At 49.1% G+C, this 21,658-nt stretch overlaps 1 long non-coding RNA gene and 1 other non-coding gene across 2 annotated transcripts in view; one reads left to right on the forward strand and one right to left on the reverse strand.

Moving 5' to 3' along the window:
• Positions 1-301: 301 nt before the first annotated feature.
• Positions 302-21,658, forward strand: part of LOC119057468 (uncharacterized) — a 180,574-nt gene continuing 159,217 nt past the window's right edge. The window contains exons 1-2 of the long non-coding RNA XR_005084092.2: positions 302-515; positions 1,603-1,680. This is a non-coding gene — a long non-coding RNA (uncharacterized LOC119057468). The remainder of the gene's footprint in view (positions 516-1,602; positions 1,681-21,658) is intronic.
• On the reverse strand, positions 10,172-10,279 carry LOC119057493 (U6 spliceosomal RNA). Its single transcript, XR_005084098.2, has one exon. It is a non-coding gene; the product is annotated as a U6 spliceosomal RNA (small nuclear RNA).

Raw genomic sequence — 21,658 nt, forward strand, 5'->3', positions numbered from 1 at the left:
GCTAGTTTATTACCGTGGGTCCTGAAGCACTTTTTTTTTAAATGTGATTTTTAAAAAAATCATGTAACGTAAACTTGACCATCTTAATTATTTTCAAGGGTGTGGTTCGGTGGTGTTAAGTCCATTCACTTTGGTGTGCGGCGGATCTCCAGGCCTCTCTTCATTTTGCAAAACTGAAACTCTGCACCCATTAAGCAACAGTAACTGCTTGTCCCCGCCTCCCCCAGCCCCTGTCAATCACCACTCTACTTCCTGTCTCTATGAGTTTGACTCCTAGGTGCCTGGTAGGGGTGGAATCGCATGGTGTTTGTCCTTTCGTGACTGGCTCATTTTGCTTAGCATAATGTCCTCAGGGTTCATTCAGGTTGTAGTGAGTGAGAGGATTCCTCTTCTTTAAAAGGCTGAATGACCTTCCATCTTGAGCCTAGACATACTTTGTTTATCCATTTGTCCGCCTCAGCGGACTTTTGAGTCACTTTAACCTCTTGGCCGCTGTAAACCGTGTTGCTATAAACGTGAGTATAGAAATAATAGGTCGTTTATTTAAAAGAAAAAATTTAGCCACACGATTCATAAAATTAATAACACCGATTCATTTAGATTGAGGCATAATTGCCATACAACATAATATCGGCTTCGGATGAACAGCATAACGATTTCATATTTGTATGTATTAAATTTAATGACATTCTTTGGAAAAAATTAAATCTCTACAGATAAGACAAAAGCCACTTTTGCCCCCTCCTCTAACCCCCACACTGATGATGTACTAATTGCTGTCAATTTAGCCTTTATCTATGAACCCATATGTATGCATTTGTGTATACACACGTATACATATTTAGAAAAAGTTATGTGTGTATAGTCGATTCTGCTATAATGTGACATTTACACTTTTAAAATCACCATGTTATGCAAAATCACACAGTAAAAATAGCGCTTATGAGAAAAATAGGACCAAGGGCAATACTCAGAAATTTGGTCAGTGACATAAAAAAGCAGGAACCTCATAAAAATGACGGCTTCGTGTTACATACGTGAAATGGTTAAAAAGTATATACATGCTATAAAAAATATGGAACTCGACTTTGGAAGAATCCTGATGTCCCCCTGGCATCCGAAGGGTTGCAGCTTGCGACTTCTTGTGAAACGGTAGAAAGAGGCTGTGCCCGTGAGCCCAGCCTGTGAGCCCAGGCCGTGTCATCCAGGCGGGTGGGTGTCCTAGCGTCCACAACAGGCTGGGGCGGCCGGCAGCTGTTTGCGGGGTGTTTGTTTTGGGTCCGTTCGGCTGGGCGCGATTTTTGGCTTTGACCCAGAGTTTTTTGTGGAGGAGATCTTGCCTGAGCAAACACAGAATTTGGTTCTGTGTGGATTGTTCCCAAATATATCAATCGCATTGCAACACATTTGTCTTTTCCAAACAAGCAGAACCGACTTCATGCACACGTGAGCAGAAAATAAAGGGCACATTTGTGTGTGTGTTAGAGTTCTACTGTATATGTAAGTCTACAAGCAACTTTATTTTATTTTCTTGCTTAACGATATTCCTGAGACTTCTCCATATTAGCCATACAGACCTGTTGTGTTTTCTCTGCTGTATAGTGTTCCATCGAATGGATACACCCCATTAAACCTGGTCCCTGTGGATGCTGCCACTGTTCATTACCATCACATCTAAGAGTGAGTTTGTTGGGTCCCCAGGAAATGTACATTTGATACCTTCTTCTCCATTTTTGGACGATATCTGTAATGAATTCATTGTATTCTAGTAACATCTACATAATGACATTGACCATTTTAACTGTTTGGAAGGGTGTGGTTCAGTGGCTTTAAGAATGTTCACACGGTTGGGCTCCCATCATCCACGTCCAGAACTTCCCCACCATCTCAGACTGAAACCCTGTACCCATCAAACAACGGCTTCTTGAGTTCCAATGCTGACCCGCCGCCGCCTATGGCTGTGTGACCTTGGGGAATTTCTATGCCTCTCTGAGCCTCGGTTTCCTTGTCTGGAAGTTGGAAGTGAGAGTGCATTTCCTGGGTTTTGGCTGAGGTTTGCATGAGGTGACATAGGTTAAGGAGCCCAGCTCCTTGCTGGGGACACTAGGCTTTTGATAAACAGCTTTTATTAATATGGGAAATTGACCTTATGCCCAATTATGTCAGCTCTGATTTCTCTGACATCTGGTCCCTGCGAATGGGGATGTTACATCGTGTGGTTTGCTGGGACCCAGGGCCAAGGGGTGGGTGGGAGAGAGGCTGCAAAGCTTCCTTGTGGACCAGACCTTCCACCCGCTACCCTTAGAGCTAGTATTTTAGATGACAAGTCCCAGATCTCTCCCTGCGTATCCCAAGCTCCAGTTGAGGGCCCAGACCAGCCCTTGAGGCTCTTGGGAATGACCCATTTTCAGCTTTGGTCAGTGCCATTCTGTGCACTGGGCCTGCTGGTTACAATGTGCACGGCAGCAAATGGATTGAGGTCACGGAGCAGATGGCAGTAACTTTCGGTTGAGATCTGCCAGGCTGCACTGGAACCGGTGACCCGGAAGTAAAAGCGCGTGCATCACCCTCCCTTCCCTCAGTCCATAACCCTGGGACCTTGCCCGCTTTCTGATGCCTCAACCTGGGGGACCAGAGTGTCCCTTTAGACCTCTTGGGCTCCGGGGAGCAAAAGGGGAAGCCACATTGTCACAGGCAGCAGCCACATGTCAGCCCCCACAGCTCCTGGCCCCAGCCTTTTTCAGGGAGCCCAAAGCATGCTGGTCTCCTCATCTCGTGACTCTGATGCTGTCTTTGGGGGTGATCATGGTCCCACTTTATAGATGGAGAAATAGAAGCAGGAGGAGGAGGGTGGCTTGGGGACCCACAAAGCCCACAAAGGTCAGAAGGAATTCATGGGGCCATGTCTAAACACACTGGTGTGTGGGTGGGAACACAGGAAACGTTAGCTGGACTGAATGGAGTAAAAAAGAACAACACTACTCTTTGCACATGCTCCAAGAGGGAGACCTGGTTTTCTACCTTGTAACGCATCATAGCGCTGCAGCCTTTTGGTTCACAGAGCTCTGGGAGAAGGTGAGGGGGGCGAGGGCCCCTCTGCACACAGAGAGGCAGGTACGTCTTGCTCTTTCTTAAAAATGGAATTTACTGGGGTGACACTGTTAATAAAATTATTTAGGTTTCAGGTGTACGATTCTATAAAACATCATCTGTAGATATGTCTTATTCTTGACCTTATCTCCAGGGCCTAGAGCAGAACTGGGCGCATTGTAGGTGCTTGAAAAGGAAGGGAAGGAAGGGAGGGAAGGAAGGAAGGAAGGAAGGAAGGAAGGAAGGGAGGGGAGGAGTTGCTAAATGCATGGTTTGATGCAATTACTTGGGGAAAATTAGAAGAGAAGAGAAAAAAGCATTTTCTCATGCTCTTTCTTAATCTTAAGGAAGCGAGTTATTCCCATTCCACAGATGGGAAGACCGGGTTATGGTTCTCGAGATGTGGGTGGTCTTACATAGAACCCCACGTGGCAGGCCTCTTGGTGCAGAACATTTCCAATGGACTTGGCAGCCCTGAGACGAGGGGTTGACGGGTTTGTAGTTGAGGACAGAGCTGGAGGAAAATTCCAGTATTTCGTGAATCTATACAAAGACGTCCTTTCCATTCCTCACATGCTCTACAGGTCTGTTCCTCTGGGCATTGCCAAGATCCTGCCACACTCTGTCCTTGAGAAACCCGTGCCCTGTCCCCACAGGTGGCAGAAACCAGAAGCTTGGTGGGGAAACAAAGGAGAGGAATCCAGTGGGAAGAGCAGGAGGGAGAGGAAGCACACACAGGGGCCAGATGTCTTTTCTGTCCGGACCTCCCCTGCCTCCCAGCGTCTTCACGTGTCCAGAGACGATGTGTCGGGTCAGGGAAGACCCAGAAGGTGTGGGACAGGGTGGGAGGAGCTCCAGGCTTGGCATTAGGGTCCCGGCTCTGTCACAGTTCAGCCATCACATCATCACCCAGGGTCACAGTGTCCAGACTTACAGCTCAAGAGTGGGAGACAGCACCGAACCTTCAGGGCTGTTACTACGAGGGTATATTTGACACCACATGGGGAGGGCTTGGCACACAGTAGTTACACACCTCCTGCTAGTGCAGAGGAGTTTGAATGGTGGACGATTGAGTCGTTTGGGGTTATGAGCCTGGGACTTTGTTCTGGTTACAGTGGAGGGTGCTTTTATGAGGCCTCCACCTGGGGAAGGCCAGCATGCCAGTAATGGGAAGGCTAATGACAGTGCTGATTAATCACAGCTTGCCTGTGCAGTGACACTTTCATGCAGACGGATCCCCAGGCCTTCTCTAGCCACCGCCTGAAGCCGGGACCGACCCACCTCCGCCCTAATAGCTCAACTGCTTTTATAGACTCCCTTTCATTCTGGCATCAGGCAGAGCTTAACAATCAGGATCTCTGGCCCCAGCTCCACCCCAGCCCGCGGATTAGCGGCCACATGATTAACCTTGATATTTCCCACCTTGGGGAGACACTGGGCCATCAGGAGCTAAGGGACTTGCCCTGGACTCTGCCATAAGTCAAACCCAGAGCCACCCTCAAACGGAGCTCCTTCCGATGCGCAGTCCGCTGCTTGGTCCTATAGGGTGCCTTCCTCCTGTAGGATTTAGGACTGATCCAGGATCATGGGTATGTATTTTGTTTCAACTGGGGTTAGTTGTTTGGAACCAAGTATCCTGATGGCTCTGTCAAACCCATCTATTCATCCATCCATTCATCCATCCATCCATCCATCCATCCACTATTTGCCCATCTATTCCTTTAATAGGCACTGAATCAGGCACCAAACATAAGCAAAGGGGAATAGATCAACAGGGGCAGGGAACAGTACCAAACAAATGCAATATTGAAGTCTGGAAATTTCAGGGGGGTTTCACAATTAAGGGGAAGAACAATCAGCAAAAGTGTGGCCTGTGTTTAGGAAGAGAAATGGTACAGTACCCTCAAACCAGACATGTCACCACCCTTGGGTCTAAAGGAGTGAGGGAAGGGAGCAGTTTTTGGAAATTGGAGAGTGTGAAGAGATGTCTCCTGACAGCAGCTGAGGCCTTGGGTAGAGGGACACAGTCAACCTCTGGTGACCTTGTGGAGAGGGGACGGGAGGATAAATACCTTGTCAGCACACTCTTCCTTCCCTCTGATCTCCTGCCAGCTGAAGAAAAAACATTGTGTTAGCCCATCCAGGTCGGCCTCCTGGGCATGGAGCAGGATGGAGAGTGGATCCGGAGGGCCAGATGAGACACCCGGTCACAGTGTACGGGGGATCCTGTCACTTCTCTGCTCATACCTTTCTTGTAGGTTCTGTGAGTCACCCAGTATCCCAAACATTGACTTTTTGCCTCAGTTAAGGTTAGTTGTTTGCAGCCAAGGATCTTGACTGTTCTGGCAAACATATCCATCCATCCATCCATCCATTTATCCATCCATCCATCCATCCATCCATTTATCCATCCATCCATTTATCCATCCATCCATCCATCCATCCATTTATCCATCCATCCATCCATCCATTTATTTATCCATCCATCCATTTATTCCTTCCTTCCTTCCTTCCTTCCTTCCTTCCTTCCTTCCTTCCTTCCATCCACCCATCCACCCATCCACCCATCCACCCATCCACCCATCCACCCATCCACCCATTTATCCATCCTTCCATCCATCCAAACATCCATCTGCCTCCAATGGGCTTATACCACATTCAGATAAAAGCCAGGTATCAACAACCTACCTGTTTCTCTATGACTCACACAGCTCCCCTTTTCCAGTACTGACCTATTTCCTCCTCCCTCTACTCTTCTTACTTTCCTCTACTTGTGCCACACTGGCCCCCATGCTGCACCCCAGATAAGCTCCCGACCCCGCTGCCCTGTGCATGATGTTTGCTCTCCCCAAAGCGCTCCATCCTGACCTACCCCTCTGCCGGCCTCCCTCCCTCCCTCCAAGATTTCACTCGACTGTCATCTTCCCTGTCCACCTTTCATCAAGTAGCCACCCCTCCTTGGCACTCTCTGATCTTCCTCCCTAGCACTTCCCATCATCTCACATATGATATATATGACTTATCTTTATTTATCATGCGCCTTCACCCCACAGCCTCCCAGTGGGATAGCAAGTCTAGAATGAAAGGATTGTTGATGTTTTGCTTATTGTTGTATTCCCGGTGCCCAAGGGAATCCCTGGCACCTAGGTGTTGGACAGATATTCGTGCAGTAAGTGAATGAAGGTATAGAAATGACACTGTGTAAGTTTCTGACCAGCTATTGGAAGGGGATCCAGCCAACCCAGGAGGGTTTCTGCAAATTCATCGCATCTCCATGCTGCATGGGCTGAAACTCAAGCAAGAGTTACTGTGCTCCTCATGCCCTTAGGAAGTGTCCTGAGCTTTTCACGTAAGCTGTGGACTCAGCACCCAGTGGCCTCTTGTCCTGCTTAGGGAAACCCGAGAGCAAGAAAGGGAAAAAGTGAACTCTTCGCCCATTTCCTCTTCAAGGCACCGAGTAAATGCTCAAGTAAGGAATCCCCCAGCTCTCTAGGAAGTGGGTTTTATTGTCTCTGTTCTGGAACCAGGGCACCGAGTGTGCCGGGGAGTCCTTTCTTCTCCCAGGACCACAGGGCGAGCTGTGAGTGGTGCCAGAACCGCCCTGGGACCCTCTGAGTTTCTGGCCGGAGGCCTCCAGTCCCCCGTTGGTGGGCAGAGGGGCAGAGTCAGACGGAAATGCTGCAGGCGGTCCCCGAGGATGACTTTCGCTCATTTTCTGAGGACTCTGAGGGCTGGGCACGTGGCAGGTTGCCAAGAAATGGGAGCCCACCTGGAGCTCATCTTACTTGTAGTGTTTCGGGTCTAAGTGGAAGCTTAAGTGTCAAGTTTACGAAGTCCGAGGCAATGAGCTGTTTCCCCACGTGGGCCGTGGCAGAATAGGAAATAGATGAAGGACTGGCTTTTGCTATTGGCACGTCCTGACTCCTAAGATCCAGACTTTTCCTTCATCTCTTCTCCAGCAAAATTTACCTCCCCGATTTCCCATTGCATCAGCCTTCGACTTTCTTGGGAAAAGGCCATCCCAGAGATCAACGACTTTATAGTAATACTATTTCTGGGTGCTCTAGGGAATTAAAATTCCTATAGGTCAATATTTTTCTGTATGCTTTGGATCGAAAGTTGAGAGAGCCGAGTTTTACATTCTGCTGCTAACTTGCCATGTATCCAGTTGGGTCTTGGGTTCCCATCTCTTGAATAAATAATAACAACAAAAACACTTAGAATATCCATAGCATGTTTGGTCCTGTTAACCAATGTCATCCCCATAAACTTAATTTAATTAAAAGAATTCAAAGAATAGCCTATATTAGAGAATATGCTATGTGCTTAAAATGTGTTGTCCTCCTCAACTTTAGCAATTGGGCTATCGACAAGTTTGAGTTCAAATCCTGGTACGTTCTACCACAGACAAGCTATGTGAACTTGAGCATGTCAATCACTTCACCTGCTAGATCACCAGTTTCTTCAAACTGTAAGGCAGGTTCAATAATAGCACCTCTTCCCCAGTGTTACCAGGGTGTTAAATGAGCAGATACATACAGTGTCTGATGCATGATAGGTTCTCAAAGCCAGTGTCATTCCACCTAGGAGTTGCCGGGTCTAGGTGGTGGCTGCTGGGTGCTCCTCCTGCAGTGACAATTTTTTCCCACTCGGTCAACTCGTACGAAGCACCTCATCTGCTGAAGGCAAGCTGTAGGGTGGTGAGGACCACAAAACCGATATAGTTCTTGAAATCCATGGATCTTACCATCTAATGACCTGCAAGAGCCATCAAATGAGGCAGCAGACTGTTTTGCTTTGACCTTAGAGCTTCTGAAGCGTCCGTGGTCCACCCTCAGGGAGGGACAGTCATGGGGGCAGCATCACGCAGTGGGTTTCAGGTGGCTTGTCTTCAGGAGGCTCCTCCTCGGTGGCCTGTTGGGTCAGGCCGGTGGCAGTCACCTGTGTCCCAGTGTCCTTCCATCTAGGATGCTCTGGTGGCTCATTCAGCATCCAGAAGAGGATGCCTCATGCCCTGCAAACCTTCGTGTTGTCACGCAAGACAGTTTTAGTTCATTCTTGTCCCCATGGCCACTGTTCCACCCTCCACCTCCCAGGTACAATCTGGACAATGGAAGAAGCAGGATATCCTGTTTCCCAAAGGTCCTGACAAGGTCATTGGCCAACAGAGTTTGGCAATGAACTCAGAGCAGGCTGAGAAAGTACCCTCGATGTCTGAGTACTTAGAAGAAGAGTCATGATTTAGAGAGGTAAGAGGTGAAATGGTCCAGTGACGTGTGGAAGTCAGGGGACCAAGTTGGTCAGTGTTCTTTACAACACTGGCTCAGCATCGCAGGCTTATTGTTGGTAATAACAAACATGCACGTTGAGTGTTCCGGGCCACGCTGGGCTATAGTTTGGTTATTAGTCAATCTGACAAGTTCAGAGGATCTGGACATCCTTGCCTCCCACTCCAAGTCCTCTTACCAAAGCAGGAATCCATTCCCAGCCTTGCAGGAGCTTGACGTAAACCCACCCACTTTCCTGCAAACAGAAACTGCTAACACAATGTTTTGGCCCCGAGAACTGGTTCTGTCAGGCGTAGTCGAATTGTTGTGGTTAAGCCCCTCCAGTTGTTTGGAGGAACTGAAAGGTCTTGGGGGAGCCAACAGGAAGTGGCTGGGCAGCCCGGGAACTGTAGTCATGGGGAAGCTATGCCAGCAATTTGCAGTCTCCAGCTGAACTGGGGTGAGCTCAGCTTCTGGGGGGGCGGTCAAGAAGTCAAGAAGAGGGCTTGGTCCTTGGCCCCTCTGGGGTTGGGGTCAGCATCCGTGCTTTTCTCTTGTAAGGCTGGGCGTGGCAGAGATGGCCCAGTATCCAACAAAAATCTGTGACCTCTCACTGTTTCCTTAGTGAGGAGTCCTCAGGTGGAGGTGATTAACACTTGCAGGCAGCGACAATGGTTTCTGGCCCCCTGCCTCCAGCTTCCCTGCAACCCAGTAGGGCTCATGACTGGCTCTTACCCATCCAGTGGGAGCAGATGTGTGCCATTCCTGAGCCAGAGACTTTCAGAAGCAGGGGGGCTTTTTCACGCTTGTTTTTCCTGGGTAGTGATTGGCTTTGGGGGCTCCAAGGTCCTGAAGGCTGGTAGATCCTGAGAATGAAACAGGCCTGGGTGTCTGAGTCATTATTCCTATTCCTATTCTATTATTTCTATTCCTGAGTCCTTCCATTATTCTTCCACCTTGTGTGGAGGAATAATCCACCCTGGTCCTTTATGTGAGCACAAAAAAATGCACTTCCACTGTGTTAAGCCACTAACATATTTTTCTTTAGTTTATTTGTTACAGCAGCTAGTGTTGTCCTGATACCCAAGTCAGGTCTCCTTAACGTCACCGGATGCTGCTCATGGTGACTCTGGGCCTTGGGGATGGCAGTTCTAGTGGCCTCTCCCCAGCTCTCACTCCTCCAGCTGTGTCTTCACCCTTTCAACTGGGGTGAGTAAAAAAATACTCACCACACCCAGGGCAGGGAGGGTGGGGAGGAACTGAAACTCTTGCCCGTCGCTGGGGGGATGCTCGAGGTCCCACCAATTTGAAAACAGGTTGGCAGTGTTTTAATGAATTCAGCGAACCCTGGCCTTAGGAATCAATCATTCGACTTCTAGGTATTTGCCCAAGCAAGACGAAAAGGTATGTTTAAACAAAGACTTGTACGTACGTGTTTGTTGCAGCTTTGTTTTATAACCCCAAACTGGACACTGAGTCCCCAGTATTCCCCAAGGCCCTGCTAAATGTCCTGGTCGTAGTTTCCATGCCATGTCCTGGGAATGCCTGTCTTTAGGCCTCACTCTGCATTGACTTCTTTAGAAAATCCTGAATCATCTGGTGTGCGATGTGTGTGGTGTGCGGGTGGGTGTGTGTGCCTGTGTGCATTTTTAATTATTGTGGTTCACCAAGGACCTCTCATCCTCCCTCCTTGAGCACATGATGTGATGCTTTTCTAGCTTCTGAAAGCAGCCACATGACTCCCATCAGCCGTGGTATTATTTCTGGGTAGCAACTTGAAGAGCTGGCATGTATGGTGACAGTCTGTAGTCCCCGGTGCTGTAGTGACACTCGATGTTTTTGCGTGTCATCCTTGCACAGGGGCCATGCTAACCTTCTCTGTATCGTTCCAATTTTAGTATATGTGCTGCCAAAGCGAGCACGACACTCGATGTTTTTGGTAGTGAATTTTTATTTCCTGTCTTAGGCTGGGTACCTGAATGTAGATGATACGAGGCAGAGTTTCCAGCTGATTCCAAAAGAAAACACAGATAAAGAAATATGCCTTGTTGATCGAATCCCCAGATATTTTCAGATGGTTTGTTACTGCAGCACAACCTGGCCCATCCTGACTGACGCAATAACCAGACTCTCTTAGATAAACAGCTCTGAGCTGCTCTTACACTGTAGAACAAACCAAACAGAGCTGCTCATGTGGGAAATAGCTCGAAGAATCTGTGTGTCGTTGTGAGTGTGGGTTTGCTTTGTTCATATCATCTTAACATGTATGGTGGGTTACAGAGCCTTTCGATACCCACCATTTTCATTATTCTGAAGAATGACTTCCTGTCTCTTTAAAGTCTATACCACCTTGCCCTTACCACCCTCCCAAAGTAAATTTTAGGTACCTTCACAATGGTCTTATTAACCCCTCTTGCTTCCAGCCCCAGAGCCTGCTACAGGACAATGGCATAGGACAAACACGAAATGTCAAAACTTAAGGCAGTTCCCAAGGATGGCCTGCACCCACCTAACAGCATTTCTCAGACATCACCCTGTATTGGAAGATCATCCCAGACGTCTCCCTAGTTTTCAGGGGAAGCTCCAGCTGTCTAACAGATGGAAGATGATATTATTCAAACAGAGCGATGGGCTGGGAGAGCAGACCCCGCCAACCGCGATGAGCTGCCATCGTTCTTTATTCTAGTTCAGCGGAAGCTGTGGGAGAAACTGCACGATGAGGCTTGAGTTTGTTTTACATGCAGCTTCATAGCCCAACTCTCTCTCTTGCCCCTCTCTCCTCACGCTAATTCCTGTCCTAATAAAGCCGTGTGAACCCACCGGCTCTCTTGCAAAGTGCTGTTTCCCAAGAAACCTGGCTTGTGGTCAAGTCTGAGCCTTCATTAGAAGGGGCTAGAATCAGCAGACCTCACCAGCATATATTTTCAGATCACACCAGATTCCAAGATGACACTAGAGAGAACTAGTCACTATTTGGCCCCGTTGAGTGTGAAGACAGGACTTGGTGGAGACGGGGGTGTGCGCCTGAGTATTCCGTCACCCGACATTTGGCCTCGGTTTGGATAACTCATCCCCAGGGTATTCCAAGAGCTCATCGTGGGGGCCGGATTCGGGGTAAAAAGGCCCTTTCTCACTGTGGCCTTGGTGATTAATACACCAGATTCATAAATACCCATATGCATTATCCTCACATCCATTTTTATATCAATAGAAAATGCGTTCCAGATGTGTGTTGGAGGTGATAGGATTTGTGCTGCTGACTTTTTATTTTCTCTTAGGTCTCAGCCCAGCCCGGCACACAGCCCATTGTGTTTGTATCAAAAAGACGAGTTGTACCTGCTTCGTAAGCCGGGGGAATTTGCAGCAACCTGGGGAAACTGAAAGAATGCCGCTTTCAGGCCCGATGAGAGAGCCGTGGCCGGTTCCCCAGGGTTCTCAGGTTCAGCTGCCGCTGGCCTACAATATCATCTATTGTCTTCCGGGGCACGTGCTCCGTGACTCGGGTTTCTGCGCCCCTCTCTGCAGCCTGTGTGCACAGCCCAGAGTGCTCCCCGAGGAGACGGGGCCTCTCGGCTTTCTCTGTTGGCTTTCGTGTCCTCTGCAGATGTTCTTTTTGGTGGCCTTTGTGGGGACACGGAGAAGGAAGCCTCAGATTTGGGCCCCTCCGAGGGGAGTCCAAATTCTCTGTGAGTTTGAAGAATCTTTGCTCTTTGACTTGTGGGTGTCAGGGAACTCCAGAGCATGAACTTGATGGTCAGAATCCTGGTCAGGCCGTTTCTCAGCTGTGTGGCTTTGGGCAAGCCCCTTGACCTCTCTGAGCCTCTGATGGCTCATCTGTAACTGTAGAATCTAACTACTTCATGTCTCTTGGGCTGTTGTGAAGATGAAGTGAGATGGTGCATTGAAAACTTAGCATAGAGCCTGGCACATAGCAAACCCTTCCTAAGTAGTAGCTAAAACCATGATTATTATTACCGCTGTTGTTGTTTGAATTTCACCGAAGCCTGGAGACCCACTCAGTGGTCCATTGGTTCAGACGTGGGTGTGAACAAAACAGCCCTGGACATTCTTCCTGGCCCTACCTTCAAGTTTCGCTTGAAACATCCCTTCTTGGGCACAGCTCCCAGATCCTTGGAAATAAACACCATGTCCTAATGTTCTGGAGTCACATTAGTGACTTTGAACTCTAGGTAAGGTTTGTTTTTTTTTTTCCTTTCCTTTTTGGAAGGGCCTGTGCTGACTTAGGCCAGCCCCAGATCAGAGGCACAAAGTGAAATCCAGAGCTGGCTCGAATTTTCCCTCCACAGTGTGCCTTCCTCTTTGCCCAGGGTGGACCCCGCCGGAGACAGCGGAGGCTCAGGGCGGGTGCTGAGTGAGTGGATGCAGCGGAGGGGGGCTTAGCGACTAGTCCTCCTGGAGGACGTCACGACTGGATGATGATAATAATGACACGACAGCGATGATTTTCTCGACACTCAGATGCCAGGCAGAGGGCCAGTGTACATGGGCTTGTACATTTGCTCCTGAAGGAACACTCTGTAAGGGAGACACCTCTCTAAGAAGTAAGGACCTTGAGCCTGAGCCTGGGGCCCTATGATGGTAAAGGGTAGAGCCCGGATGCAGGTCCAGGGAGTCTGATGAAAAACCTTTTGAGTCTGCCCAGCAGGTGAGCGGCCTCCTGGACTCAGTTGTCCAAATGGTCAAAGCTTCGAGGTGGCCTCACGCCGAACTCTCCAGGGAGCTACCCTGCTTTCCGTTTGGGAAGATACAGCTCGATGCATAAAATTGGAACATTTTGATCCTCTCTTTTAAAGAAAAGTACGAGATTAAATTGATCCTGTCCGTCAGATAGAAAAAAACCTATGCTCTTCAGGAATTCCACAAAATCTTTAAAAAGGATGAGAGAGACCTTGGTAGTCTCCTCCAATGTTCTCCTCACTGTCAAACTATGATTTTCATTATGATCATGTGGGTTTCTACACACACAGAAATAAGGATCTGTAAGAGAGGTGAGCATGTTCCTAAGAGATGGCTAAATTTTATACATATTATTTTCACTTCAAAAATTAAGTGTCTGGTGGGGGAAAAAGGCAGAAAACCGTACTTGAACAACAATAAAAAAAAATTAGGTGTCTATCGGTTTTACTTAAAGTTTACTTATGTTTTCCCAATCAAAACATACATCAGAAAGTATTAAGAGCTCTACATTGCCGACACCCTCCTTCCTCTGTTTAAAAGCACCCGGTTCTCCCAAGGAGCAACCCAGGCTTCCGAGTTGGGTTCAGGGGCCCCGTCGAGGAGAGAATTTCTCTTTTAGTGCCTACCTGGTTGGTATCTATTCCTTGAGTTTTTGACAACAAGTTCGGTGGAAGGAAACTTAAAGGTAATTAAAAGTTATTAAAGGACACGGATACTCCCCGTAGGCCATATCTGCATGTTTCAGCTGTAGAAGCAGACACTCAGACACCGCCTCTTCTCCCCCTGGGACAATGACCTATGCTCTCTGGGTCTCCAGTAGCTCCAACAGTTGACCCTTAACTCCACGGGAAGAGACAACCCTGGGGAGGCCTTTGATCTCTGGTCCCATCACTTTGATTGGTCTCAATGGTGACCGCCATGCCCCGCCCCCCTTCCCAGGGGTGGAGAATGAGCTCCATTGTTCCGCCCTCCCCACCTTCATTCCACCTTAATTACCTGTGCCCGCTGAGGCTGCTTCCCTGCGCAGCTTCTGTTGATGGGCCAGGAAGATACGGGAGCAGAGCAAGGGACCCACTTCCCCCTTGGCCTCCTCAGTTCATTTCTTGGCTGCCTTCTCTGGTGACAACATGCCTCGGTTGCTGACACGGTCCTGTTTCAGATCTGTCATCTGTGTGACTGAGTCCCGTGAACCCCACACAGGGACCTGCCTTGCACCTGAGAGCTGCCTCAGTTTTCTCGTCTGGACGATGGGGGAAAGGTGGTGGGCTCCCCTTGGGGCGGAAAACTCAACACCTTCTAAGTACAGTGGCTTCATTCCTAAGTCATTAGCAACGAAGGTGATGTGTGGTTATTTAAGAGAGAACAACTGAGTGACGTCTCTCGATTTGGTTATTGGGGGTGGCCCCTCAGTAGTGATTGGAATTTTATTGTCAGTCTTGGTCTGTCTGTCTATCAACCTATCAGTCTGTCTTCTGACTTTTAGCCCAGTGGATGCCCTTTCTCTTAGACCCAGCACCTGTCGGCCCTCTGTCTCCGGAACCCCGTCCTGTGGTGGTTTGTCTCTCTCCCAATCCTTCTCACGTGCTGTTCCCGCTCCCATGGTCCTGTCCCCACTTCCCCTGAGGTCTCTGCTGAGATGGTACTGATCTCTCTAGGGTTCTAACTTGATACACCACAATGTCCACCTTAGCAGCTCCCGCATCCTGGCATTTGTTGCCTTGTATGGCCGTGGTCCCTTTTCTTACTTGTATCCCCTTCCCTCTGTCTGGGAGCACGTGGAAGGCCAGGCCTGTGTTCCTTCCAGTGTTCCATTCCCTAGCAGAATGTCTGATCTCAAAAGTTCTCCGTAGGTATTTGGATCCATTTAACCAACGTTCATCGAGCAGCTACTATGTGAAAGGCAGTAAGGTCATGGACAATATAAGGGGATCCTCGCCCACAGGGAGTTTTGGTTTTAATGGGGGTGGATGAATGCACATGGACTCTGGGACCCCCGACCACCTGCAATATGGCACTTCTTGGAGTGGCCCCGGTTTGCTTGGAGTTCCTGCCTCGGGGCCTTTGCACATGCTGTTCCCGTAGCACCCTCCCTCCTGCGTCTGCTTGGCCCCACACCAGAGCTGGGGGGCCAAATCCCTGTGGTCAGTTCCTGTGCTGTGACTCCTTTGCACTTTGAAAATCCCATCGAAGCAGGGTGTTAGGTGTGTGGACATCAACTGGAACTTAGGTCCCCAGAGCACCAGGACTGTCCCACCCCCGCTTTGCAGCCACGGACCCACGCCAGGGCGGTGCACTGAGAAGGCCCTTGGCAGATGTGTGCACAAGAATGAGTGAAATCAAGTTCTCGCTCTTTCTGCTGCTGGCGGATGGGTGTTTTGGTTTCCCCGGGGCTGTTCGCCTAGTGCGGACCTCATCTGCTGCCTGGCGGTGTGATTGATTTCACTCTGAGACACTGGTGGGTGAGGCTGGGCCGGGGGCGCCGGCGTGATCCAGAAACATGTTTCCAAAGAAGCGCCAAGTGACCCTGCGGGACTTGTAGGGCTCAGTGATGCTAAAGTACGTGTACAGTGTTTATTAACAACATTGATTGATTTTCCTGTTAAAAGACGCATTCCTTTCCCACATAGAGAGTGTTTAAATTAAGTTTTGTTGAGAAACAAACATTTATGCCATCGATAGACAACTGAGAATTTGGGGGAGGGGATGGGAGATTTATCCAAGGCTTAAGAGGAGGCGGGGATGGGTATTGAACAGGGAAACCAAATAGAGAAAAACCTGGGCAGGCCACCTTCCTCCCTGGTTGGGGCGTGGAGGGACTCAGCCTGTGGCTGTGATACTCTGGAGGATTGCCTGGCTTTCTCAGCAACTGTTTCCGAAAGGGGCCATGCCGCCCAGGACCCAAGATCCCTGACTCCTTTTCCAGCGCTCTTTTCTTTACCCCATACAGCCTTTCAACTGATGGGCATGATTCTGGACATCGCTAGAATCCAAGGTTTTCCTGATTCCCGTGGTAGAAAAACTAGAGTGTTCTGAGAACCACGGGTGAGCTTATTGGATTCTTCCCATGCCATCTACCAAGCTTAGCTTGGCTTAGCTCTGGGGTAGCTCAGATGCCTTCTAGAGCTGGGCCGGCAGCACACGTGGGTGGAGCTGATCAGAGGTGCTCTCATCTGGCGGGATCCTGGCGGGATCCTGGCGGGAAGCAGATGCCTTTCCCGGCTGGGCAATTTGATGGAGGTTACTCAGTATGCTGTTTACAGGTGTCTGGGAGGAACCGGATGGACATCGAGGGAATAGAGTGGTACCTTCAGGCTAGTACCACAGGGCAGGACTTGCCTCCTCCCTGGTCTGAAGGAGGAGTTATTACAGATGCCAGCTCTATGCAGAGGCCGCAGATAGGAGCTCTGACCTTGGGCAGAGGGACGCAGCCAACCTGCAGGGACTAACTGAGCCCGCAGTGAGGGCGCTGGGGAATGGGCACCCGGCTCTGCTCCACTCACATTTCTCCCCCGTGTCTCCTGATGGTCAAGTCCAACCTGAAGTGAAAGAAGACACCCATACAGAGGCACAGGGTCCATCTCAGCAGCAGAGGGGGGGGGAGGGAGGAGAGAGGGCCTGCAGAGGCACATGGGAGATGCTTACCATGTATGTGCATAAGGCGTGTTTCATTTTCACACAGGAATGCACCCCACAGCCTTGGAGACCATGGCTTTCTTCATCTCCCTTCATCTCTCTGTCTTCATTTCCCATTCTCTGGAATGGGGACCCGACCACAACAGTACTCAAATAGCCCTCATTTACTGACCCTTAGAGAGTTGTGAAGATTAACTGAAGTAATTCATGTAATGAACTTAGACTATCCCAGCTAAGTGTTCAGCTTTTAGTTTGTTACTTAATCATTATGATCCTTTGTTTCTCTACTTTGGAAAGGGGTGTGGGTACAAGAACTATTTCACTGTTCCTTTAATTCTTGACGTAAAGCAGCAGTGGGACCTCAATGATAAAGAGCAACCCACCTGGAGACAAAATGTGAGGACAGTAGGGAATGGTGGGGACCATGGAAAAATACAGAGTCCCATCTCATGGACCACTCACCACTTAGCTCTCACTGGTTATGACCTTGTAGGAATGTATGTTTCCAAGACTTTCAAGCTTTCAAGAAAAGCTGAAAAACTGGAATTCTTTTTTATAGAAAGCTTCTGATTTTTTAATGTTGGAACATGATACACATTTTCTCAAAAACATATCGTCTGAGCCAATACTCTGAGCCAAACAAAACAGGTCTGGGGGCTGGTTCCAGCTCCCCCCCCCCCAGCCAGTGGTGCTCTGTGGACCAGAGGAAGCTGGTAGCTTCTCAAGGGAGAAAGAATGTGACCTTGGTCCCTGGCAGAGGCCTCTGTAGGGAGGCCTGAGATGAAAGACCAGAGATAAGATAAAGCATCCTTGATCTAAAACAGTAAGACTGCCGTCAGCGGGAAGGGAAGGGGTGAATGGAGGTGGCCTTTCTCATTAAAGGGAGACATGGCGTGCCGCGTGCTGGAAGCCAGGGCGGTTCTGCTATGACATTGGTCAGCCAAAGGTGGCCACAGTCTCGCTTTCATCTGGAGGAATCTATGAAGGGAATTTTGCTTTATCCAAAGTTTTCTTTCTTTGTTTTTGACATTCTTTTGGAGGCAAGGACAGGAAAAACCTGACTCTGCGATGTTACATAAATTCGAGGAATTTAACGTCGACACAGATCTTGTGATCTCTCTGGGGAAGAACCGGCCTGCGGGCAGAGCCGCTGCCTGCCCGTGCCGCCTTCCTTCCCTAACACGGCCCCGGAGCGGGGTCCTACTTCCTTCCCTTAGGAACACAGAAGTGTCTTCAGGGGGAGGGCGAGCGAGCAAGCACACGCTCCCGTGTGGAAATCCTCTCCCCGCACACACATCTGTTGTACACATTGCGATGTGTACTCCGGTTGTTCAACAATGAGCAGAATTATTCCCTCTCGTTACTCCCCATGTCGCTTCAAAACCGCACTTGGAAAAATGAGACCGCGGAAGGAGACTCGGCCAATCCCGCCGCCTCGCCCAGCTTTCCAAACACAGGACTTGGGGGGCGGCAGGCCTGGGGGGCACTGAAGTGCCCGGGGGTGGGGGTGCGGAGGGAGCAGAGCCATGGCCGTGATGGGTCCCCACGGCTTTCTGTGTCTCTGTGTATGTGGGTGTGTCCCTGACTGTCTGTCTGTGGCAATCTGAGTACTGTGTGTCCGTTTCATTTCATTTTACTTGAGTATTGTTTTTTGGCTTTATTGGGATATTGGCAGATAACATACAATTGAGGCATACGGCAAGATGATCTGATACATGATATGTTGCACAGTGATGAGTATAATAAGGTTAGTTAACACCTCTGTGCCCTCACACAATTACCCTTTGTGTGTATATGGTGAGAACATTTAAGAATTGCTCATTATAGTCACCATGCTGTATCTTACATCTCCACCCCCCACCCCCACCCCCAGCCACTGGTAATACGTTTCTCTTCTCTGTTTCTGCGAGTTCTACTTTTTTGGATTCTGCGTATAAGTGAGATCATGTGGTATTTACCTCTTCCTGTCTGATTTCACTTAGCACAATGCTCTCAAGGTCCATCTGTTGTTACGAAAGGCAGGATTTTCCTTCCTTTTTCGTGGCTGAGTAAGGTTCAATTAAATGTGTGTGCGTGTACCACATTTTCTTTATGTATCAGTCCATCAATGGCATGTGTCTATTTTAATAGCACCCATTTACCAAATGGTTACAATTAGCCAGATGCCCCCTACTAAACAGTTATGCATTAATGGGTGTTCCTCTGTACTCTTTATTTTTTATTTTAGAAAGATTTTATTTATTTAATTTTAGAGAGGGGAAGGGAGAGCGAATCATCACTGTGTGGTTACTTCTCACGTGCTCCCTTACTGGGGACCCGGCCTGCAACCCAGGCATGTGCCCTGACTGGGAATCAAACGGGCAGCCTTTTGGTTCTCAGGACCGTGCTCAATCCACTGAGCTATGCCAGCCAGGGCTCCTCTGTACTCTTTATAGCAACTACACAGTGGAGACTATGATCTGAATTTTACAGGGGGCTAAACCGAGGCTTGCCTGTCTGTAAGTCCATCCATCCAAGGATGTACGAGTACTTCCTGTGTACCAGGCACTGTCCCAAGCACGGGGAAGATGACAATGAAGGAGACATACCAACTTGCACTGGCTGGGAGCTCACTTCTCAGTGGGGAGAAGCATGTTATAGATCAGGAAACAATGAAATATTACCTCTGAGCTAGTAAGTGGCCGGAGCTACAATGTATTCATGGCACTTGCTATGAAATGCAGCTGTCAACTTGAGCCAGGGCTAGGATGAAACGCAGGTAGGTGCGGTGGTTAGCTGGACCCTTTCTTTGCACGGGACACATCTGTGCCAGGTGAAAAGGGAGTCCAGAACTGAATGCCTCATTGGACAGTAGCCTTAGTCATTGGCTGGTAGGAGAAAAATTCTACCCCTTCAAATGCCTGAGGAGAATCAACAAGAGCATCCCCACTTTGGGTGTCTCTGCAGGTACAGGCTCAGGGGGTGTGTATACTGGAGAGACAGGCCTCTTTTTTCTTTTTCTTTTTTTTTTTTCAGGATTAAATCAGGAAGGCATGCGGGCATCACGTGGAATTGCCTTGGAATGTTAGCTCAGCCATGTGTGGGATGCGGGCCTAGGGGAAAAGGATACAAGAGTCGGGCTCGAGGTGGATGCACGGGGCTGAAAGAGGGAGGGAGGAAGGTTCCGTCTCAGTTGAGCCATGCTGAAGGGAGCCCTCGGCTGCCTGGGGTGGTCCACGCCACAGCAGCAAAACAATGACATGGTCCCACGGCAGGCAGCTAGCGCCGACCTAGTCTCTCTTTGTGCATGTTGGGGACCTGCCACCTGTTCTGTCTTCCTCTGAGGGACAAAGCCTGTTTTAGGAATGGAGAAACTGAGGCTCAGAATGGCCACATAGCTAGTAGAAAGCCATGGTGTGGGGTACGCATGTGGGTTTCCGGCTTTAAGGACAGGTCCTGTCACGGCTCCAGCAAGCACGCAGGTCCTAAGGGGATGGGGAGGAGACTGGGCATGGTAGAAGGGAAGTAGGGTGGGCTGAGAGTTAGGGCTGTGGCCCTGGGAGACGTTTAATCAGAACTCCAGAGGGTGCAGAGGAGCAGAGAGATACCCGCGGGCCACTGAAAGGAGATCAAGGGCAGGGAAGGGGTTTACAGGCTGCCTGGGTATTTCCATAGCACTTGGAAGATTTTTTCCTTCCTCCCAGAATCCACCACAGCACACTGTAGTCTTGTCCTGCCTTTGAAGAACTGTGATCATGGAACTGGGAATAGAAAAGACTGGGGCGGGCAGGGAGCCTCGATGGCTTCTGGTATCATTTTGTGCCTCCAGGGACCAAACCAAGCAGAGGGTTCACTTAGGCGAATGGGTGTGTGTTTCTTGTGAAGTACCAGCAGTTAGGCATCCATTTCTTGCTTGGGTCTAAAGGTGAGAAAAGGGCAACCTGCCCCTATGAACTACTTAAAGTGCTTGAGGTCGTGAGCCTCCCATCCCTGGAGGCATGTAAGCAGAGGCTACACAATTCCATGCAGGACATTCCCTTCCCTTTTGTTGGGTAAAAGGATAAAGTAAATAGTCTCTGATACTCCTTTTCAATATCCTTCTGAGCCACTGAGGAGAGTTGGTTATACTCAGCGCAAATCAACAGAGATACACACAGCAGCCACCACTTCGCCTGACACTTACCCACTCAAGAATCATTTGGCAAATTTTTTTTCCCCTTCAAGTCTCAATAATTCTCTCCTTTTTTCTCCTCTAAACTCTGGCACAAAAGTTGGCATATTCACTTGATGGGCATTCGACGTGCAGAGACAGCACAGTAGAATGGTTCTGAGCCGGAGTTAAAATCCTTCTGTATCCCTCACTAGCTGAGTGACCTCGAGCAAGTCACTAAACGTCTCTGAACCTCCATTTCCCCGTCTGTGAAATGGAGCCAGCAGCAGAGCCTGCCTCGTGCTGTTGCTGGAATGCTCAAGACACTCCATGCACAGGGGTGTCCAACCCGCGGCCCGCGGGCCGTGTGAAGCCCCGGACGGCTGGGAATGCGGCCCAACACAAAATCGGAAATTTACTTCAAACATCATGAGATTTGTGTGTGTGTGTGTGTGATTACATGTCACAGTGTATTTAATGTCGTGCCCAAGATTAACTCTTCTCCTTCCAGTGTGGCATGGTGATGCCAAAAGGTTGGACACCCTTCATGATGCTTGACATCCAGGAAACACTTCATAGATATCAACTCTTATTATTATTTATTCAACAGAGATTAATTGAAGGTCAATGAAGTGTCACACCTGGGGGATTGTGGGCGACATGCAGGAAGAATAAAAGATCCTTCTGCTGTTTGAAATATCTCTCATCTCCTGACTCTTAAGAAGCATCGATACAGACAGAGGAAATGCAAAGCCAACAACCCTCCTCTTGATTTTCCAAAAGCCTCTTCCCACGAGGTCACATTTGGATGAAATCCAAGGCTTGGGTGATGGTCGGGCCT

Source organism: Artibeus jamaicensis, unplaced genomic scaffold (assembly GCF_021234435.1).
Source record: "Artibeus jamaicensis isolate MK-2021 breed Jamaican fruit bat unplaced genomic scaffold, CSHL_Jam_final contig_525, whole genome shotgun sequence".
NCBI classification, from domain to species: Eukaryota; Metazoa; Chordata; class Mammalia; order Chiroptera; family Phyllostomidae; genus Artibeus; species Artibeus jamaicensis.